Source organism: Cydia splendana, chromosome 9, assembly GCF_910591565.1.
Source record: "Cydia splendana chromosome 9, ilCydSple1.2, whole genome shotgun sequence".
NCBI classification, from domain to species: Eukaryota; Metazoa; Arthropoda; class Insecta; order Lepidoptera; family Tortricidae; genus Cydia; species Cydia splendana.
Genome location: NC_085968.1, coordinates 10,583,394 through 10,605,036, shown reverse-complemented (window position 1 = coordinate 10,605,036; position 21,643 = coordinate 10,583,394). Strand labels below are relative to the sequence as shown.

Genomic DNA, 21,643 nt, shown 5'->3' with positions numbered 1-21,643 from the left:
TTTTGACCAAAGTTAAGCAACGTCGGGCGTGGTCAGTACTTGGATGGGTGACCGTTTTTTTTTTGCATTTTTTTTCCGTTTTATTTTGCATTATGGTACGGAACCATTGGTGCGCGAGTCCGACTCGCACTTGCCCGGTTTTTCTTATTTATACTTTTTGGGCGTGTGAGTTTTGACTGTTGGTGTTGGTGGTGTTTTGTTCCATTTAAAATGGATTCACAAAGTTGTAAATATATTCCGGACAGTCAACCATTTTTCAATGAAGAAGAGACCGATAATTTCGATTCTGACAACTGTAAGTAAAATAAATGGGTACACATTTTTTTGATAATCCTAGTCTGAAAGGATATAACGCTCTGAATTGTATTAGCAGCTTCTCCTCCTCTCCTCCTTGCATTTTGTATGCAAATTAAAAAGAATATTAAATGTTGGTGGACGTAATTAAGCAAACAATGCTGACACGCTGGCGTGCAAATTATTTATTGTCTATAGATATTCATTTTGAATTTTGTTAATCCTTTTTAACCGAGTTCCAAATCCCAAAGGAGGAGGTTATCAATTCGATTGTATGTTTTTTTTTATGTTTGATACTCCATATCTCCGTCATTAGTGTCATTACTTAATTACTGGACCGATTTTGAAAATTCTTTTATGATTGTACGTATATGCATACAGATTGGTCCCGTTTTTGTCAAAACCCAGTTCTGATGATGGGATCCATGAGGAATCGAGGGAACTCCTCAAATCTTAAGGGCATACATATAGTGATTTTTGGGTTTTTATCAACAAATTAAGCATATACATCCAAAAAAGTGACATTTGATGAAGTGGAACTGCTGATGATGATCAGAACGGAACTCTTCAACGACGCATAGTTCACGTTTGGCGATTTGTCGTCTTCGTTATGTTTGTTAAGCAAGTTAAGTTTTTAAGCCACATTTTTGTCAAGCTCGAGTTCTGATGACGGGATCCATGAGGAATCGAGGGAACTCCTCAAATCTTAAAGGCATGCGTATAGAGATTTTTGTATTTACATCAGAAAATCAAGCATTTTCATTAAAAACTGTCGCATTTGATGAAGTGGAACTGCTGATGATGACTAGAACAGAACTCTTTAACGACGCATAGTTCACGTTTGGTGATTTCGAATTTCGATTTTGACTTGGACTGCGACCCGGACGCGAAACCAGAACCGGACTCATACCCGGATCCGGTTCGGACCTGGATCCGGACCTGGACTCGGACCCGGATTCGGACCCGGACTCGGACCCCGGACTCGGACCCGGACTCGGACCCGGACACGGACCCGGAACCGGATTCGGACCCGAGCTCGGAACCGGACTCGGACCCGGACTCGGACCCGAACTCGGACCCGGACTCGGACTCGGACCCGGACTCGGACCCGGACTCGGACCCGGACTCGGACTCGGAACCGAACTCGGACCCGGACTCGGACCCGGACACGAACCCGGACTCGGAACCGAACTCGGACCCGGATTCGGAACCGGACTCGGACCCGGACTTGAACCCGGACTTGGACTCGGACTCGGACCCGGACCCGGACCCGGCCTCGGACTCGGACTCGGACCCGGACTCGGACCCGGACTCGGACTCGGACCCGGACTCGGACCCGGACCTTGACCCGGATAACCACTATGATACCTTAGGAAAATCTATTAGAAATGTGCAGTCCAGCGGGAGTCGGACTTAATTACTTCGTTTTTGATCCGACCCTACGGGTTTTTCACTCACGTTTCACATAAAAAATACATTGTTAAAAATTGTGTAATGTTACATTTCTAATGTACGAACGGAACCCTTGCAACGCGAGTCTGACTCGCACTTGGCCGGTTTTTTTTTTAATTTTCAAGCAGATGGGCTAATTGATGGTGGCAAATATGAAACTGATTAGTTTTCTTGTATAAATAAATAATTGGTTGATTTTAATCAATAATAAAAATAATTAATAATACCTTCTTCTATAATCATTCTAAAGCTGCTATAAAAAAAATTATTAAATAAAATTATAAAATAAAACATCTGAAACTATTATTTATTAACAAACAGGAAAAACATGTAACAAACATACACTAATTAATTAATAAGTAGAAAAGTAATAAAAAAACAATAAACAAAAAACACATATTTCGGCGCACACAGCGTACTGCAGGACGCAAAAGGATTCCTACGCAGCGATACGCTTCGCTTTTTCGAGAAAAGCACTGATATTCTGCCGGTTACAAATAATAATACTCATTTTATCTTGCTGCGACGTTTTCAATTTAACCGGTTTATTTCGTTCCTCAAGAGAGCGTAATTGGTGTAAACCGTTATTTCAAAAGAACAGTTCTTTAACCGGTAACCGCAAACGGAAACGAAATCCATTTCGTTCCCGGGCAAATGAACGAAACCGGTTTGAGCGTTGAGAACGGTTTCCGAGCCCTGTAACAGACTTAAATAGTGTAGTATGCTACATGCTTGCGTATTTTATCGATATCGATAAATTGGGGCGGGTTGAAACATAGGCCTGGTTAGGCATAGGTTAGAATCGATCACTGCGCACGACGGCCTTTCAGTCCTGCTTGTGACCAGTTAGAACTGTTTGACGGGATGACGAATAGGAACAGATTTGCCGTGTGACCAATAGCTACAAAACTATGATGTGACTTAATGACTGACGCTGACGCTTTTGTGATGATGCTGATGATGTGACTTTTTTTTGAGAACTCAATTTACTTGTGAAGAATTGAAACAAATAATTTCGCTTTTGGCGGTGCGACAGGTTATAACAAAATTTTGGTGTGACGAGTTGATGCCTGAATCCTTTTCGCCTGGTGTTAGGTACTTTATTAAATTTTGATCTCAGTAAATTAAAAGAAACGATTGAAATTCAGTTTAAATGACTATTGATCCTTTATTTCGGAAATCAAAAAAATAATTACCTACGTGTAATTATTTGCCAAAAAAGGTTTACCACCCCATTTTCGTAGTATATGGCCTATATGGGCGACTTGCCTTTGTATTAGAAAAATGGTGTTTATTTCTAATCTACACCCCATATTAACAAGTTTAAAGTACACTTTTCATTGTCTTGATTCGTTCCTTTTAGGAATTTGACTACGAACATTACGCACCCATAGATTGGCTGATATCATTACTAGACGGACTTCCCTTAAACTGCACGGGAAGTCCATCTACTCGCCAAATTTAAAAAAAAAAACTATTGTTTTTGCTTAATTTGTGTTTGAAATGATCTGTCACTAAAGCTAAACTATTAATCGAACGAGCGAGCGAAGCGAAGTACTTACATTCGACTTTGAACACGCGGCTGGCTAGGGGCACGTCCTGGCATTTCGATGTTTTTAAGCTGAACTGGCAGAAGATAGTTTGATACTCAATAACTTAAGTAAATTTGTTCTAATTTAAATGAAATTAGGTAAACGTGTAGTCGAGGGCATTATATTTTAGTCATTAAATTATGAGCAGGCCCGATCAAGGGGTTATTGAGCTAGAAGAGCTTAGAAGGCCAAAAAGCTGTTTGTAAGAGGTCTTGCTATTCTGGTAATTTTAATTGCAAGAAACATGGTCGAGTTTAGTATCAAATGAAAGTGCTTGGTTTACACTTTTATAATATCGTTTTTAAATTTACCATTTTGGAATAATTAGCAAGATAAAAATAAAATAAACATAAGTATTTGACATTTGACAGGAAATGTTTCAGGTTAGCACAGATACAGTTTATTTTTATCTCTATGGTGGTGACTTAAGTCCAGGGGAGGGACAGCCGTATACAAAGCCCTTTATTCGAAAAAATAGCGCCATCTATATTACTTAACGCTAAACTTTTTTTTGTTAATATGGCTTCACTTTATTTCGTCAGAACGTCTTAAAAGTCTTGTATCCAGGGCATGAAACAAACAAATAAACATCTGATAGAACAGATTATTTATCGCGTTGCCATACTTGCCATGGAGGCAATTGTCACAAAAAAACAACTTTGTCGAATAAAACACAAAATATTATAACACCGTATTTATAGTCTGTACTACGACATAATTCATATAAATAAAAATACTTTCAGTTTTACAATGTTAAAAGAAACAAAGTTTTCATACGCCATCACAGTTGCTGAGAACTTTATTATCAGAAAATTCAGAAAAAATCAGGGCGGGTAGATTCACAACCTGTGCTGCGTTCAATTGTGTTTCGTGGTCAATTGTGTGTTATTCCAGCCGTGTATGATAGGTATTTTATTTACATCAACAGTCAAGTTAAAAGTACCTGTTTTCGTGTATTAATAAATATCCTGAAGCCTTTCTTCAAAGTCGAAGTTTTTTACGTTCGCAACATAGGTCCTTAGACGCTATTTATGCCCCTTCACCCCTGATATTGACGTTGATGTTTCTGGTTAAGAATTACAGATGGCGCTTCAAAATTGATGCAAAAAAGTTCCACGAGAAGGTCTCTTTGTCCTATACAGGGTGTCCCTAGCCATTGGACAAAGCCGAAATGTACATATGCATCAGGGTATATAGAACCAGTATACAAAGTATCATAACAATCGGTGTAGCGGTTACGAATAAATTAACAAATTACAATTTTTTTACTTTGGAGCAACCTCTGTGTTAATAGCTCCTGAGGTAATAAATAGTATAAAACCTTCTTGGACCGTTTTGATTATCGTTTTTATTTATGACATTAATAAGATTCTGACTTTTGACAAATGTCACCATTGTCGCACATTTTCAAAAAAAATGCCAAAAGCACTGCCAATGATTAATAACAATTAACACGCGTTCGACAAGGATGACGGTCAGGGCATGAAGTTATCTAGATCCGAATTGTCAAATGTGACAGCGCTATCCTGTTTTGCCAGTAATGTAAACAGAATTACCCGAACGTCTGAAATTTCTTTCGTGAATCGGAAGATATTGCTAACGAATAATTAAAATTGACGTGTTATTGTAAAATTTAAGATAAAATACATTATAAATGAAAATTATAAAATTATAAAGAAATATTTTAACTTATTAACCATAGCTATAATGTACCCATGTAACATGTTATGTTGAAATAAAGTGGCAATGTTATTGTGACGTAGGCCCGTGTCACTCTGGGAATAGAAGACCATGTTTTATTAGACCATGATTAAAATAATAATAATTAATAACCGTTAGAGCATTTCTGAGAAGTAACCCTAAGTGGGATATCAGGGTTTGTCCAATGGCTAAGGTCACCCTGTATATAGATGGTCAAGCAAATCTTGTCAGTAGAAAAAGGCGTGAAATTCAAATTTTGTATCAGACGATATCCCTTCGCGCCTACATTTTTCAAATTTTGTTCTATATATAGATGGTCAAGCAAATCTTGTCAGTAGAAAAAGGCGTGAAATTCAAATTTTGTATCGGACGATATCCCTTCGCGCCTACATTTTTCAAATTTGCCGCCTTTTTCTACTGACAAGATCTGCTTGACCAACTATATTATACATACTACTCTTTGCTTAAATCTGTCAGTTGCCGCCTATAGTGCGACATAAAATAGTAGAAATTAAATAAAATGGAACTCAAAAATGTCCATACTAAATTGTTGCCATGTGTAAGCATTTTACGTCAAAAATGTGACAGTTACGTAGAAACTGGCGCCCTCATTTATTTTCTATTATTTTATGTCACTATACGAGTACCTAAGTAGGTGCAACAAAGTCAATCGCTATATAATTTTTGGTTAACCGCGATTTCTCAGTTCGGGGCGAACTACTAGTTATTAAATACTTCATCGTATGCGATTACAAGCGTTAATGTAGGTTAATAATTAACGGAACTAGATCACTCCAAAGTGAAAAAAAAAATGCCGGTCTTGCCTACAGTGACCTTAAGTATATTTAATTTTGTAAACCTCTACTTAGGTTACAAGTTCAACCGGTTGGTGGTGGTGAACCGATTTGGAAAATTAGTTTTTTGTTTGGAAGTATATACATAGTTCCAAGTTGGTCCCGTTTTTATCCCAGTTCTGATGATGGGATCCATGAGGAATCCACGGAACTCTTCGAATCTTATAGGCATACATATAGCGTTTTTTGTGTTTTCATCAATAAAGCAAGTAGGTATTTACATTCAGTTTTTATTTATATCAGTTAAAGTGACAATTAACGAAATGGAACTGCTGACGATGATTAAAACGGAACTCTTTAACGATGCATGCACTTTGGCGATTTGTACTCTTGGTTAAGTTTACTAAGCCCGTAAGATTTATAAAGAACATTTTTATCAAGGTTTAGTCTGATGATAGGTTCCATGAGGGATTGAGGGAACTCCTCAAACCTTATAAGCATACATACAGCGAGTTTTGTATTTTCATCAACTAAATAACTAAGCATTTACAGTTACAAAGTGCCATTTGATAAAGTGGAACTGCTGATGAAGGCTTGAAGTCGGTTTTACTTTTTTTAGGGTTCCGTACCCAAAGGGTAAAAACGGGACCCTTTACTAAGACTCCGCTGTCCGTCCGTCCGCCCGTCTGTCACCAGGCTGTATCTCATGAACCGTGATAGCTAGGCAGTTGAAATTTTCACAGATGATGTATTTCTGTTGCCGCTATAACAAGAAATACTAAAAAGTACGGAACCCTCGGTGGGCGAGTCCGACTGGCACTTGTCCGGTTTTTTCTTAATTATCTTAAGCCTTTTTACGTAATTATATACTTTTTTCGACTTTTAAATATTTGACGCTGTCATGTTTTTCGAATAGTAAAATAAACATGTCAAGAGAAAAAATAGTGATCTTATTTATAGAAAGCTACTAAAGTATGAATAAATACCTACGCAAGAGTAACATAACAACATAAAATGTACTAATTAAGGTATTTGCTTAAATATGATATGGTGTAGGTTGTTTGTGTTATCCGCCTGTATTTTAGGATTTCGTTATCTATCCAAAACATGCGCACCCAAGTTATTTCCATGTTTTTGTCCCCCAAAACCCTGATCGTGTGAAGAGATTTTATTTACTTTGACAAATAGAGCATTTGCATTAACTACAGATATGAAAAAACGGGACCCTTTAGGTATCACTTCGTTGTCCGTCCGCCTGTCGGTGGGTCTATCCGTCCGTCTATCCGTGTATCCGTCCGTCCGTCCGTCCGTCCGTCTGTCAAGACCCTTGATCTCGGGAACGGGTGGAGGTATCGAGTTGAAGAGGAATAAAGTAAATACGAGTATTATTATTTACTAGGTATACAGTATGTCCAAAGGAAGAGTGCTATGATAAGCAGAAGTAATTTTTTAGGGTCCGGTACCTCAAAAGGAAAAAACGGGACTCTTTAAGGATCAATTCGTTTTCCGTCCGTCCGTCTGTCCGTCTGTCCGTCTGTCCGTCTGTCCGTCTGTCCGTCTGTCCGTCTGTCCGTCTGTCCGTCTGTCCGTCTGTCCGTCTGTCCGTCTGTCCGTCTGTCCGTCTGTGAGTCCGTCCGTCCGTGTGTCTATCTGTCTTTCCGTCTGTCCATCCGTCCGTCTGTCCGTCCGTCCGTCTGTATGTCAAGACCCTTTATCTCGGGAAAGGGTAGAGGTATCGAGTTGAAGAGGAATAAAGTAAATACGATTATTTATTATTTACTGTACAGTAGGTATGTCCAAAGATTTTCAAATCTTTTATATACAGGTACTTATAGTATATTTTTTCCACGACAAAGCATGGTTTCATGAAACATTTCCCGAAAACGCGTAAAGAGGCACAATCCACCTGATGATGCCGACATGGCTCCCAGCTTCAACTGCCACAAATGCGGTCGCAAATGCCGGTCCCGCATTGGCTTATACAGCCACGAGAGACGTTGTTCCTCGCTTACAGACGCTGCATAAATCATCTGTCAAGATGTTAAAGGCCTGAATGATGATAGTATTTTTTTTAAAAAGCTTTTATTAGGTCGACCTGTATGTAACTAACTATGTAATGGAATCTAAGGTAACTAATTTAACCATCTTCCAAGGATCGTAGCGTCATGAAAATTGGCAGCTGTATGTAGTTCTGATGACAATACAATAATATTATGGTACTGTCGAACTGATCTGATGATGGAGACAGCAGGTGGCCATAGGAACTCTGTGATGAAACAAAGCAACCTAATTGTGTGTGTAGGGAACTTGTCCATGACAAGTATTTAATAGGTGTTTGGGCTTAGGCTTTTAATTATTTATTATTTATATCCTCCCGGGTGGGGAGAGACGAAGGAAGAGACATTGACCAAATTCCACACGGGCAAAGCCTTGGCCACAGCGAGTATATAATCACTCCACCTTATAAAACAAAGTCCCCCGCCGCGTCTGTTTGTGTGTCTGTTCGCGATAGACCCAAAAACTACGGATCGAATTTTCATGCGGTTTTCACCTATCAACGGAGTGATTCTTGAGGAAGATTTAGGTGTATAATTTGTTAAGGTATTGTGTAACCCGTGCGGAGCCGGGGCGGGACGCTAGTACCAAAAATGGCGTAGTTGGTGTCAATTTTACGTAGGTTTAGGTAGAGAATCTTCAAAAATAAAACAATAGATACCTACAAAGCAGTTGTTATTGGCCCGTCTTTATACACCTGTATACAGTTATACATACACCATACGGAACATTTCATTTAATTGGATGGGTGATGGGAGGCATGTTTGACCTTATATTAGGTCCTTACCTATGAAATTGGCGTTTTTGTTCATAGATATAAGTCTGATCCTAGTTTTTTTTTTTTTTACAAAAGTACATACACAATTACAATAAAACTACAATATGATTTCGCCAAACTGCTTGACAGCAATTAATTGTTATTTTTTATTGTTAAGTGTTCAGAATTAAGCCTTGAAAATAGGTCTTTTCATGTGCTGTCGGTTCGAGTATTAAAATTACTTATATTTTTCTAATGGTACCAATTTTCAAGAAATGGAGATATTGAAAACATACCTTAAAGGTGTCAAAAATTACTGGAAAAATTTTGTTTGGTTTGAATTAGCCATCAAAAAAATATCCGCAAAATTAATTGTATGGAAATTCGTGTTTCGTTGAAATTCTCCGAACAAAACGCCAATTTCATAGGTAATGACCTAATAAATGACTGTGCCCAAACATTTCCGAAACATATCGAACGTTTTAGTTGCAGTTTTCAGTAGTGTAAAATAATTGGTATATTTATAGTACCTCCTGTTATAAATGTAAATATAATATATTATTTTTTAAGGTTCAATGGACTGGCACTGGTTTCACCAAGAACGATGAGCGAGAAGCGATTGGAGCTACAAAATAAGAAATGAGTTGGCGCGCGAGCAGCGAGAAGCGAGTATAGTTCTGGTACTTACTTCTGATAGTTTTGTCGCCCGGCTATAAAGCGAGTGGTCGAATACGAGTTTGACGTTTTAAACACTGTATTTAAGGTTAATAAGGTCTACAAGGAAATATCAGCCTTCGTGAATTAAGTATTGTAACCTTAGTCACAGAATAGAAGTACAATGGAACCTCGATAGCACGGATCTCAAGGGAAACGCCAAAAACTTCGTGTTAACGAGGTTTCGTCTTATAGAGGGCATCGACTTAGAGAGGTTCTTGTAGGTTTTTGTTCGTCTTAAAAACGCATTAAAAATTCGTGTTAGGCAGGTAATTATAGAAACGTAGAAATACAGTTTCTTTTTTTCGAGTTACAGAGGTTCGTTAGTAATATCGATATAGATGTGGTAAAACAATACGACTATTTTTTCTAGTTGCATGGTCTCTCCGACCGCCAAGCGAACATCGCTTCGCGAGTACTTACCGCTGAGCGATTTTATCGTTGACAGCTTTTATCGCTGCGAGTAAAGAGTGTAATAGTGCACTGCCTTATGGGAATTTAGTTCAGATTCGGAAACCGCTACCAACTTTTAGTATGTTGTTGGACATGGCATTGGGTCTCGAAAACTGCCGGGAAACAGCGGCGCCGACCATCTACTTCATTCAGCCTCGATTAGCCTTTTATAGAAGCAAATTTTAACTACGAGCGTAGCGAGTAGTTCGAAAAGTGGAATCTTGAGTGTTGCAAGGGCTTCAAGGCTGTGAAGGCTGGCAGTATTTTCCCTCTGATCCTCTGAAATACATACAGGTCAGCCCTCTGGTCATTTGAAACCTCCATAAGGCATCTTGCTAACTCATAGAGGCGACGCCCGCTAAGCCCCTAACAGTTACTCTATGGCCTGAGGGTTTCAATGTTAGAGAAATTATGTACTACCTACTGCTTTTTATTTCTCTTAGAGTCTGTGCGGAGAGAGACGACTCATAGAATGTATTGATTCCCTTATGTTCCACGACTCTTCTCTTTCCGCACAGAGTTTATAGTTTATATTTGTAGTGCCAGGCAATGATAATAAAGGTCTAATTAATTTTAATCTTTTGCTCGACTACGGCAGAATTTGCTGTCTATGCGTGCATGTACTGTTTACATGAAACTACTGAACTTATTTAATAAATGAGGTGTCAATTCATTCGTGTTTGTAGCCCAGGTGACAAAAGCCACATTTTAACCAACTATCAAAGGAGGAAGGTACAGTTCGTTTGCTTGTTTAACAAGCAAATTCAATTTATAAATTAAGATTCCAGTCGAAAATGTCGTTTTCATGTATTTTATGTAATGTCCTTTCATTTAATACACGATAATTAGAACAATTCTTTGCATAATAAGAGCGCATTAAGATAGAATTGTACAAATACAAATACAAAAATAATAGAATTGTTGGCGCGCTTTAGTTTTTTTTTCTACAACTTTCACAGTTTTTATCGGAAATTTAAAATTTAAATTGTAATGTATAGTTGAATAACTGGTTTCTTTAATATTATACGCAACATTTTATTAACGTTTTTAGTTTAGCCAGGGGTGCGAAACTCCTGACTTCGGCCAAACTCGGCTCCGCTCGGCTCAGCATTGCTCCGAGCAATTATTAGGGTTGGCACCACTTGACTTCCTTTTGCATGCACGACCACAGATAAGATAATCACTTGAATTTTGACAACCCTAAATAGCAGAAAGAGATAGTGCCATATATTAGAAAGGGATAGCATGATTCGACCCTGAACCGCTGTCAAACTTCGGTTTTGTAGGAAGTTTCCTTTCTGTACGATAGTACTATTATTTGAGTCGCTTAAGTTCAAACTCGGGTAAATCCATCTGTCAGATTATGCGATTTTGGTATTAAGAAAAGGTAATAGGGTAGATATTTGCTGAGAGGGTCGAATGGATTTACCCGAGTTTGAAGTTAAGCGACACATTTATTCTGTGGTTTAGCTATAAAATCGATATACACCTACTTTTTTCATAAAAAATGGTATTCCTGTGTTTATAGCTCTTAAACCATTTTTTTTTCTGCAAACAATGTTTAGGTGACTTATAATACATTTCATTTCATAATTTCCACATATTTGGTCAAATTTGGATTTTTTTGATATCAGTGTATGGCTTGAGATGTCATCTTTAATGTTGTGGTACATTTCTTTAACGTCCGACTTGTGGTTTGGTTATAAAATCCAAATAATCGAATATTTTTTTACCTCATTTTGTTTATTTTGTAAATAGCTCTTAAACTGTTGTATATTTTGGTACACACTGTATAAATGAAGTATAGAATATTTCATTAGCTTTCATTTAATACCCCACACGTGTATGTGCCATGCATAGTTTGGGTGCAATATGCAATATTCGCAACGAGACGGGAGTCATTTTGATGATATCATTCCGCTGAAGGCCTGAAGTAGGTGGCCGGCGCCGCTGTCTCCCGGCAGTTTTGGAGACCCAATACCATGCGCAACAACATACTAAAAGTTGGTAGCGGTTTCCGGATCTGAGCTATCTCTTCGACTGTTTCCCATAAGGCATAGTACTTTAAAGAGAGTCCTCGTGCAATGTGAACAGCCAGCGATCAACTATTAATATACCTATCTATCTCTTTTACCGACACGGAATCTCTATCTTATCGCTTACGGGTCATTTTATTTAAAGTTGTCCCCTACACTTTTTTTTTAATATGGGAAATTTTATGTTATTTCTACTCAGAATCACGAGCTCTTTCTATCCTAATAGAAGAAAAAAAGTGTGCCAAGGTTTTTATTTCCATTCCGGTACCATTTTTCATAGACTTTGTATGGCAGTCACGGAATGTAAAGATCGAAAATTTTATGGGAATTTCGGGACACTTTTTTTCTCCTATTACGATCAAAAAAAGCTCATGATTCTGAGTAGAAATAACATAAAAAATCCCAAATATGAAAAAGAAAGTGTATGGGACAACTTTAAATAAAATGGCCCTTACACGTCCTTGAACTAGTGCATATCCATCCATACTAATATTATAAAGGCGAAAGTGTGGCTGTCTGTCTGTCTGTTACCTCTTCACGCTTAAGCCGCTGAACCGATTTATTTGAAATTTGGTATAGAGATTGTTTGAGTCCCGAGGAAGGACATAGGATAGTTTTTATTCCAGAAATCATCCCTTAAAGGGGTGGTGTTTTGTATGGGGACTTAACACCAACTGCACATCAAACTTTGTCAATAGGAACTGTCCCGCCCGCGCGGTGTAGTACCGGCGCTGGTGCACGATTTAGTTGGGTATAGAATAGGGTTTACTAACGAATGGGCCAAAAACGTTTCCCAAAGTATCACATCCCAAACTATGTTTCCCAAATTATCATTTCCCAAAAAAATGTTTGGCAAAACAACTTATCGCAATTTTTCAGTTAGCAATAGTCTTTTTTGGCAAGTTATTGTTTAGCAAATAATTACTTGGACAAGTTTCATTTTACCAAGTATTATTTAGTCAAATAAGCATAACATTGCATGGCATACAGTTTACATACCAATAGATATTTTTATTTTTGTTTTATTTGAAATACTTAATCCCGACCTTGGTATTTTTATCATTTTGGTTATGTTTTACGCATAGGGGGAAGCGGGGCAGATAGGCACAAGGGGCAGTTTTGAACACCCACACTAATTCCTTAACTAAAAACTTATGTTCACCTTCTGCAACACTAAAACGTGGCTTTGTATGTGTGATTGAGGTACCAGCTTCGGCACATCTCTCCTGCCAGCCGTTGCCGCTTAGTGCGTGAAAACGTGTTTCCGCGGTCGCATAGTAAATAAATTATGATTTTGATTTTTTTACCGGATGAACATCATAATGAGCGCTTAGTACGTTTATTCAGTAATAGAGTAAGCTTATTATTTTAAAGTACTTAATACTTAATAGTATATTTTTAATAAATTATTTTTCATTTATTTGACCATTGGGGTACTTTGGTACAATAAAGATTGGGGCAGTTTTGAACATGTCAAAGTGCCCCTCTAGTGTATCTAAGTGCCCCTGCCAGTTTTTTTGTTTTGAAATTTTTTTTACTGAATAGTGCGAACGTACAAAGAGAAAAAAAAAATGACAAAGAAAAGTTAAAACAACCAAAGTAGCTTTTTGTGAAAAACTGACACTGATTTCATTTTTTTGTAGTTTTAGTGCACCTGCTTAATAACTGGTTGTCAGCACTTTTTATTTTACTTCGTGTAAAAAAACGCTGAAATAACTATATACCAACATGACAAACATAATTAACTTTAACTTACGAATGTAACATATTGAATATAAAATAACTTATTAAAACAAACTAAAACTACAAAGAAATTAAAATTAAAACTAAAATAAAAGAAACTTACCTATAAAATAAAAACCTAATTATAAAAAGAATACCCCCTCTAGCAGGTCCGCCTGTGGCATGGTACCCATTACGCTGGCGGCGTTTCCTCGCTGAACCGCCAGGGCGATTCGTTGCGAGAAATACGCGCCAGCTCTGAGGTCCCCTGTGGCGTCAATCAGCCGCCCCGACAGGGCCCTCACAAAGGCCTGCATGTCGGCTGACCAAGGGCCCAGTGTCTCTACCGCGAGCGCCGCAAACTCGTAGTCCTTAAGTAAGGACGAATATTTGCGGCGCTTGAGAACCTGGGCCTGGTCAGTCGCGCCGCCGGCCTGGGTGCGGGTCGCCTGGATATGGGACTGTGCGAAGGTATCTACGCACGTTGCGTCCCACACCAGGGCCCTACCTAGTTCCACGGCACCAATGTGGCCCCGTCGGGGCGCCTGCCATCGTCCCTCGCCATGCCCGCGGGTTCGAGAATCGCAGGCACAGACGCGGTGGCAAGCGACCGACGGACCAAATCATTGATGGTACCGTGGCGAAATAGGCGGCCGGCGCTTTTGGGGCATGAAAGGCCATGTCGGCCCAGCTGATCGACGTTTTTGCCACAGGCGCAAGTGTGAGGGACACATATTTTGGACCCAAGCCTTAAGCATATAGCTATTCTCAAGTTACTTGGGTCAAAAACGGTGCCTATTTGACGGGAAGGGAGTGCTCGTAGCCAATGGCCCGACTCGGGGGCTGATACGGCTAGAATTCGGGCACGTTCGAAGTCGTCCGGACTATCCTGAAGAAGTGTGGTATGAGCTGCTTTTAAGGGAGGGGAGTCCCAAGCCCGCTGAATGTGACGGGCGACTGGGATGTCCTCACCCGGACACGACTCACACCAGGCCTCCCTGGCCTCACTTAGATTCGCTATCTCATCGTCAGGTATCTGAGGAAGGTTTAAAATAATACCGACGAGAGATAGCGAGCCGTATACTGAGGACAGGAACGCGGGTAGAGCCAAACTGGCCGAAGTGCGAACGCCCAGTCCACCCAGCCTTATGGGTAGAACCGCTTGGGTCCATGAACTATTGTCGAGATGAATGTTCAGTGTTTTGGAAAGGCTTGCCTGAAGGGAGGAGTCTATGGAAGACAGGATGGACGGAAATTTCCAAATTGGGCAACTGCGGAGTAAATACATAAATTTGGGTGTAAATAAGCAAAAACGAATGATGAAAAGAGCCATATGGGGATTTATTTTAAATAGGAGGTCTGATGTATTATTGAATAAATTTAATTTACAGTTAATGACGGGTGCGATTGATTCGTCAAAAATTGGTGAGCCTAAAAGGGTGAGGGATGTTTTTGAATGAACGGAAATATTAGGTAAAACTGCGTTAAAATTTGTTAGTATATCTATTTTTGTATTCAATGGAACGTGATCTGGAATAAAAATTTCGCATTTAGTGAAATTTAATGCAAGCCCGATTTTCGAAAATTTATCTATGATAGATTGTATATCTTGTAGTACGGTTAGTGCGTCTCCGCCAAGGGAGCCGTCATCTAAGTACCAACAATTGAATTTTGAATTTAGACTAGAGATGATGGGGTGAATGACCAAACTAAAAATGGCAGGCCCAAGCGGATCTCCCTGTTGGCAGCCCATACTTGACAAGATAATATCATTTCCAAAAAGTAATTTTGAAGGTGCTCCGTAGCATTGCCAAATGTATTTGTAAAGTTCTGGTAGCTCTTTTTTTACTTCTGCTAATAGAGCACCGCGGTCGACCGAATTAAATGCATTTTTGACATAACTGTAGTAGCTTCTAATAGCACCGCACTTAATAGACGTTTTGTAATGTTTAAAAAGTTTACTACTGGTCAGCTAACTGAGTTGATCTGTAAAGTGTGCTCTGCGGGGCAGTTTGAAACACTTACGGGGCACTTTGATTCACGTGCCAAAGTACCCCAAAACGATGTATCAAAGTGTCCCATGTAATGTATCAAAGTGTTTAGAGTTCATTTTGAGGCCTAAAATCGATTTCAAAAAAGGTGTACCAAGCTGCCCCGCTTCCCCCTACGGATGTGATTAGTTGAACCATAAACATTATAATTTTTAAGAAAAAAAATACCGATTTCTATGGGGGCCGGTGAAAGATTATTGTAGATGGTGCACTATGTAGAAAAGGAGGTAAAACCACCCACTTTTCTAGTAGCATTTCGTTTCTGTAAGGGTCTTAGTTCTAGCCTAACCTAACCCACTTCTCTGATAGCAGTTCGGTTCTGTGAGGATCGCAGTTCGAACCTAAACAAACCCACTTTTCTAGTAGCATTTCGTTTCTGTAAACCTAACCTAACCCACTTAACGGCTTTTTTGGAATATAATATTAGCCAATAAAAATCGTTTGCTAAATAATTTTTTGTCCTAACAACATTTGACAAAGTAAAATCATGCCAAGTGATAATTTGACCAAATAAATTATATGCGAAGTGTAACTTTGCTAAAGGTTCCTTTGGGAAATGAAACTATTGCGATAAGTTTGTTGGGAAGTGAAATTTGGCAAAAGGTATTTGGCCCAAACGAAAGTACACCATAGAATAGAGATAGTTTGACTCCCGGGGAACGACAAAGGGTTATTTTCATTCAAGAAATCACCCTTTAACTGATTGAATAAAATAATAGCTACCTACCTAAATTAATAATTCCACGCTGACGAAGTCGCGGGCAAAAGCTAGTATATATATAACAGTAAGCTACAGAGATGAGCCACTGAAAATATCATTGATACACAATTAGACACCTAACCTATTTTTGTAAGGATATATTATTATCACTGCCAAAAGAAGGTTAAAGGTGCCCTCTAGCGTTCCGGGAGTGGGCAGTCAACGTGAAAAATGTTAAAATGCTGGAAAGTGCAGGGGTCAAAATGTCCATACGGAACCGGCTGTCTATGTGGCAAAAAGTAGGTAGGTTAGGTTCGTTAGGTAGCTTCAGATGCCCGAAGGGCAAACCGCCGAGAAATAGGAGCCCCGCGAAGCGGGGCTCCGTCTAGTTACGTCTAGTTGCATAGACAGCCGGTTCCGTATGGACATTTTGACCCCTGCACTTTCCAGCGTTTGAACATTTTTTAACGTTGACTGCCCACTCCCGGAATGCCCTCTAGTAGTAGAAGGTATTGTCATACAATGAATGGTATTATAATTTTTTTTTTCATATATATACTATGGACATTCCTCGATGGCATCAAGTTGCAACCGGAAAGCGATGATCACACGGCAAATCAAATCCTGAAGACTATAGCAGCCACGTCAAAGAAAGATATACCTATCTACCTACCTACCTACCTACCTATTAAAAAAAATGTTTATTCTTTCTCGTTTGATATGTAAGAATGTATGTCAATAAGATGTTATTAGTTAAGACTGCGTCGACCGTCCAATGGCACCCTCATTGGGGCAATTATGATTTCTAAAAAATACAAGGCAATTAATTAAACTATCATATAAATGATCATATTAATATAATATGGGATCCTATTTGAAAGCAATTTTACAATCATGATCATACACGCCATATTTGTTAAAATTGTTGTTATTTAATTACCCTATGATTAAAAATTAAATTAAATTGATTTAAGACCAACAAAGGATCAATTTCGTCATTTTAATTTTAATTTTTCAACGAATGTTAGTAGGCATACACACAAATTTATTAACTAACTACATATTTACAGATGATGGTGTAATAACAACAATTTTGTGTGGTACTATACAGCACGTCCACGGATGATTTTATTATTTCTTTTGCGGTACATATTCATGAAAAGAAATCTACTTTTATGTACTTATGTTTTAAAAAAATGTACTCGCACGGTTTTGGCATAGCGACATACAGGTCGTGGTCGTGCTGGGTAGATACTGCCTGGCACGACCACACTATATTTATGGTTAATTTAATGTCAAATGAATACAAAACAAATGTACTCAAATTGTACTATCTACAAGCACATCAAAATGTGACAGTCATACTGCAAAAATCGCTGTCATGATTAAAAAAGGTGAACCTAAGGGCTGATTTAGACGGCGCGCGAACTCGCATGCGACTTTCATTATATTTTTTTTAATCGGCTGGTGGCATCGTTTCCGCCATTATAAACGATGCTCCGATACAAATACAACGCTGCTCGTCGCAGTGCGGCGTAAACGCCATCGACAATAAGGTCCCTTTACATTGATGATCCCACATTTAGACATTATGCGCGCGCGAACTCTCATGAGATTTTAGTTATTTCAACCAGCCGATCAAAAAAAATGTAATGAAAGTCGCATGCGAGTTCGCGCGCCGTCTAAATCAGCCCTTAGGTTCACCTTTTTAGAGCACCGTACAAAACTTTGTTCACGGTGCTCTTATTTAATCATGGCAGCGATTTTTGCAGTATGACTGTCACATTTTGATGTGCTTGTACATAGTACAATTTGAGTACATTTGTTTTGTATTCATTTGACATTAAATTAACCATAAATATAGTGTGGTCGTGCCAGGCAGTATCTACCCAGCACGACCACGACCTGTATGTCGCTATGCCAAAACCGTGCGAGTACATTTTTTAAAAACATAAGTACATAAAAGTACATTTCTTTTCATGAATATGTACCGCAAAAGAAATAACAAAATCATCCGTGGACGTGCTGTATAGTACCACACACAATTTTAACAAATTTGGCGTGTATGATCATAATTGTAGGATTGCTATCAAATAGGGTTCCATATATATGATCATTTCTATGATCTCATTGCGGCCTTTGTATTAGAACAATAATAATCCAACCTAAATTTCGGGTCGACTATTGAGTCCAGGACTGCTGCCAAGAAACTTGATGTCCTAATATTTAAGGTGAGGCGGCACCAAGCATAGGTCCCTTCGTGCATGGAATACTGCTGCAACCTATGGGACGGTTCCGCCAAGTATCAGCTGGCAGCCCTGGACTCGATAGAGCGCCGGGCTCATATACTTTTTGGCGATGGCTGTCAAATCAAAGTTACAAAGTCTTGTTCATATCATAGCCGACGAGTTACATGTCTATCGGTGTTTCTAGGGAGTGCGCAAAAGAATTGCACGACCTGATCCCAGCTTTCCCTTTCCGGAAGTCCAGGCGCGAGGAGCGAATGCACCCGTTCGTTGTTAATATTCCATTTGTCCGCACAAAACGATTTGCCTCATCTTTTTTGGTAAGGACGATTAAGGAATGGAATGCGCTTCCGTCATCTGTGTTTCCTGGGAAATTTGACCTCGGTCTCTTTAAAGCAAGAGTGAATAGGCTATTACTTACTGAGCCGGTAAGCTCCATCATCTTAGGCTCTGTTTTCACTTTCCATCAGGTGTGACTAGAGCCAATGCCCGTTCAGTTTATTATAAAAAATATATATACAAAGAGTACTATTGTATTATTTCAGTAGTTAGTGCCTTTGGGTATAGTGCGACATAAAATAGTAGAAATTAAATAAACTGGAACTATAAATATTCAATACTAAATTGTTGCCATGTTTAAGCATTTTACGTCAAAAAAGGGATAGTAACGTAGAAAGTGGCGCCCTCATTTATTTTCTACTGGTTTCTGTCGCACTGTAGTTTGAGGCAGGAAATAGGCAATATTACGCAAAACCCTGCGTAGAGGGCGTTACCGTCCGTGCATTACATGACATGCACCGTCAAACTATTTGTATTTGTGCATTACCTGTAATGCACGGACGTATCGGTCCATGTCAGTAGTGAAGGCGAGGGACAGTTAAAGTGTTAATAATAATAGCACAACCCAGGGCCTATCACTCTTGGCCATTCGATCGACAGAGAGGCAGACAACGAAATTTCGATTAACGCGTTTTGCGGTAGGCCATCTGTAAACATAGGTACTGTAAACAAATCACCTTGATGCATCAATATCATAGTGAAAATTGTGAAGAAACTCCGAGGGGTCAGGGCTTTGCACATAGCAAGACCGGGCCGGGCCCGCACCGTGCCATTCCCGAGCCCTGCATGGTGATGACATAACGCTTTGCATAGAAAACGAAGCTCCGGAAGCTCCGGCCCGGCCACAGCCCGGTCTAACATGAGTCATCCTAAACTGGAAAAAAACCGGAAAAACTAAATTTTGTGAAATGATCGATAAGCATTTGATTTTTTCCGGGATTTTCATCCCTAATTCCACCCAGTAATAAAAAACGGACTTTTCTAAATATGGTTAAAGTACAACTTGGTTTATGAACGTGAATAAGCATTTTTGAGCGTTCATAGGTGAATGTGTGGAGCGAGCATTATTTGACGTATAGGTGTGGGTTTAACAAAAAGAACGCTTGTCAATAAGGCGTTCGTGCTGTTAAAATTAAAATTAATAATAGCCTTTATCGACCATCAACAGTGTAGTCCCCTTTTGATTGATGGAAATTGTCACGTATAGTTCCACTACTCGCCGCCGCACCGTGAATAGCGCGTTAGTTCATCTATCGCTCACAAGATGTCATTAATTCCTGTAAACGTATATACTAAAAAAAAAAGCTTTACTCTATGCTATAAAATACCCTTTCGCACGTCAAAAACTCCAAGATGGTGCCCAAGCCCATGGACAAAAAAGTCTAGCGATAGTATCCACACCTGTCAAAATTTGACATTAGCAATCCACAGTTAGGTGACAACGAAACCAAACCGACGTAACCGACATACCCCGAGTTCAAAGTTATAATAAACCGTATAGTAGTAATAAAACAAAGTTGATTTTTTCTTACTTATTTTTTCGATCGCATGTTTGCGATAGAATGCGATTCGACGAACATGCGATACAATCAACTGAGGATATGAAGTGGATTTCAAATGTCAGATAAGTACGTGTCGAATTAGGCCCCTGGTGTGTTGTTTTGACATATTCCAATAGTACATTATTGTCGAGGCTCGGAAGTAGCTACTTGCAGGCTGAGGATTCGTTTTAAACGGACGACCTTGGGAGTCCGTTTAATTGAATCCGAAGCCAGCAAGTAGCCTTCCAGCCGAGTCATATATAGTGCTTTTCTCAAAAATGGTGCAAGAAATATAAATATCATAGAAATATTTTACAAAAGCAACTTTCTTACGTATATATTTTCACAGAAAAAAGTAGAAACAATTGAAAAAATTAGCTTTGCCGCCTTTTTATTTTTTTAATAAAAAAATAGAAGTGTATTTTTCTGCCGAAAATACGCCAACCTATTTGAGACAGCTAAATAGTCGCGGTACTAATCATCTGTTTGGCTGTTTAATGGGCCTGTGCCTTCATTTGATATGGCCATTTCAACTTTTAAAAGTTTGGAACTCGACAAATAATGGAATTTGTATGCAACATTGCAGTCCCAAAATCGAGACTGCAATGTTTTTAACTTTTTAATTTTTGACTGACCATAAACTACGCGCTTCGCAACCTATTTTTTAAACGGCAAAGTCGACTTTGCCGTCCATTTTTGAGAAAAATCTATTTCTATTTTAAACTTTTATTGTGTAACTAAGGGTTCCAATTTCAAAAACAAAACAATTGCTTCTGGGTCTCAGGAGGTTAAGTAATTTTTCAGTTTCATATCATATATAACCTGATTTATATTATTATGGTACATATAAGTATAGGTATACTTTCATAGGAAAATGGAATACGTACACTTTAGGCGAATTCAAGTCCTAAACTAAGAAACTAAAGTACCTACCTTAAGTAGTGTACCTACTTCTTTTCAAGTTATTCATCGGGTATTTTTTTGGCTGTTGACCATGACATTAATCTGCGATAGCATCACAAGTTTAAAAACATGTTTTTTTTTAAAGATTATACAATACGTAGTGGGTCCTTATAGGGTTTCGTAGTCACCTAGAAACCCTTATAGTTTCGCCATGTCTGTCTGTCTATCCGAGGCTTTTCTCCGTGATCGTTAGTGCTAGAAAGCTGCAATTTGGCATGGATACTTAAATCATG

At 38.9% G+C, this 21,643-nt stretch overlaps 1 long non-coding RNA gene across 1 annotated transcript; it reads left to right on the top strand.

The window, feature by feature from the left end:
* The first annotated feature begins 6,735 nt into the window (after nt 1-6,735).
* Nucleotides 6,736-19,093, top strand: LOC134793502 (uncharacterized). Its single transcript, XR_010144557.1, has 4 exons — nt 6,736-6,861; nt 9,216-9,325; nt 16,907-17,043; nt 18,755-19,093. It is a non-coding gene; the product is annotated as an uncharacterized LOC134793502 (long non-coding RNA).
* The last annotated feature ends 2,550 nt before the right edge of the window (nt 19,094-21,643 follow it).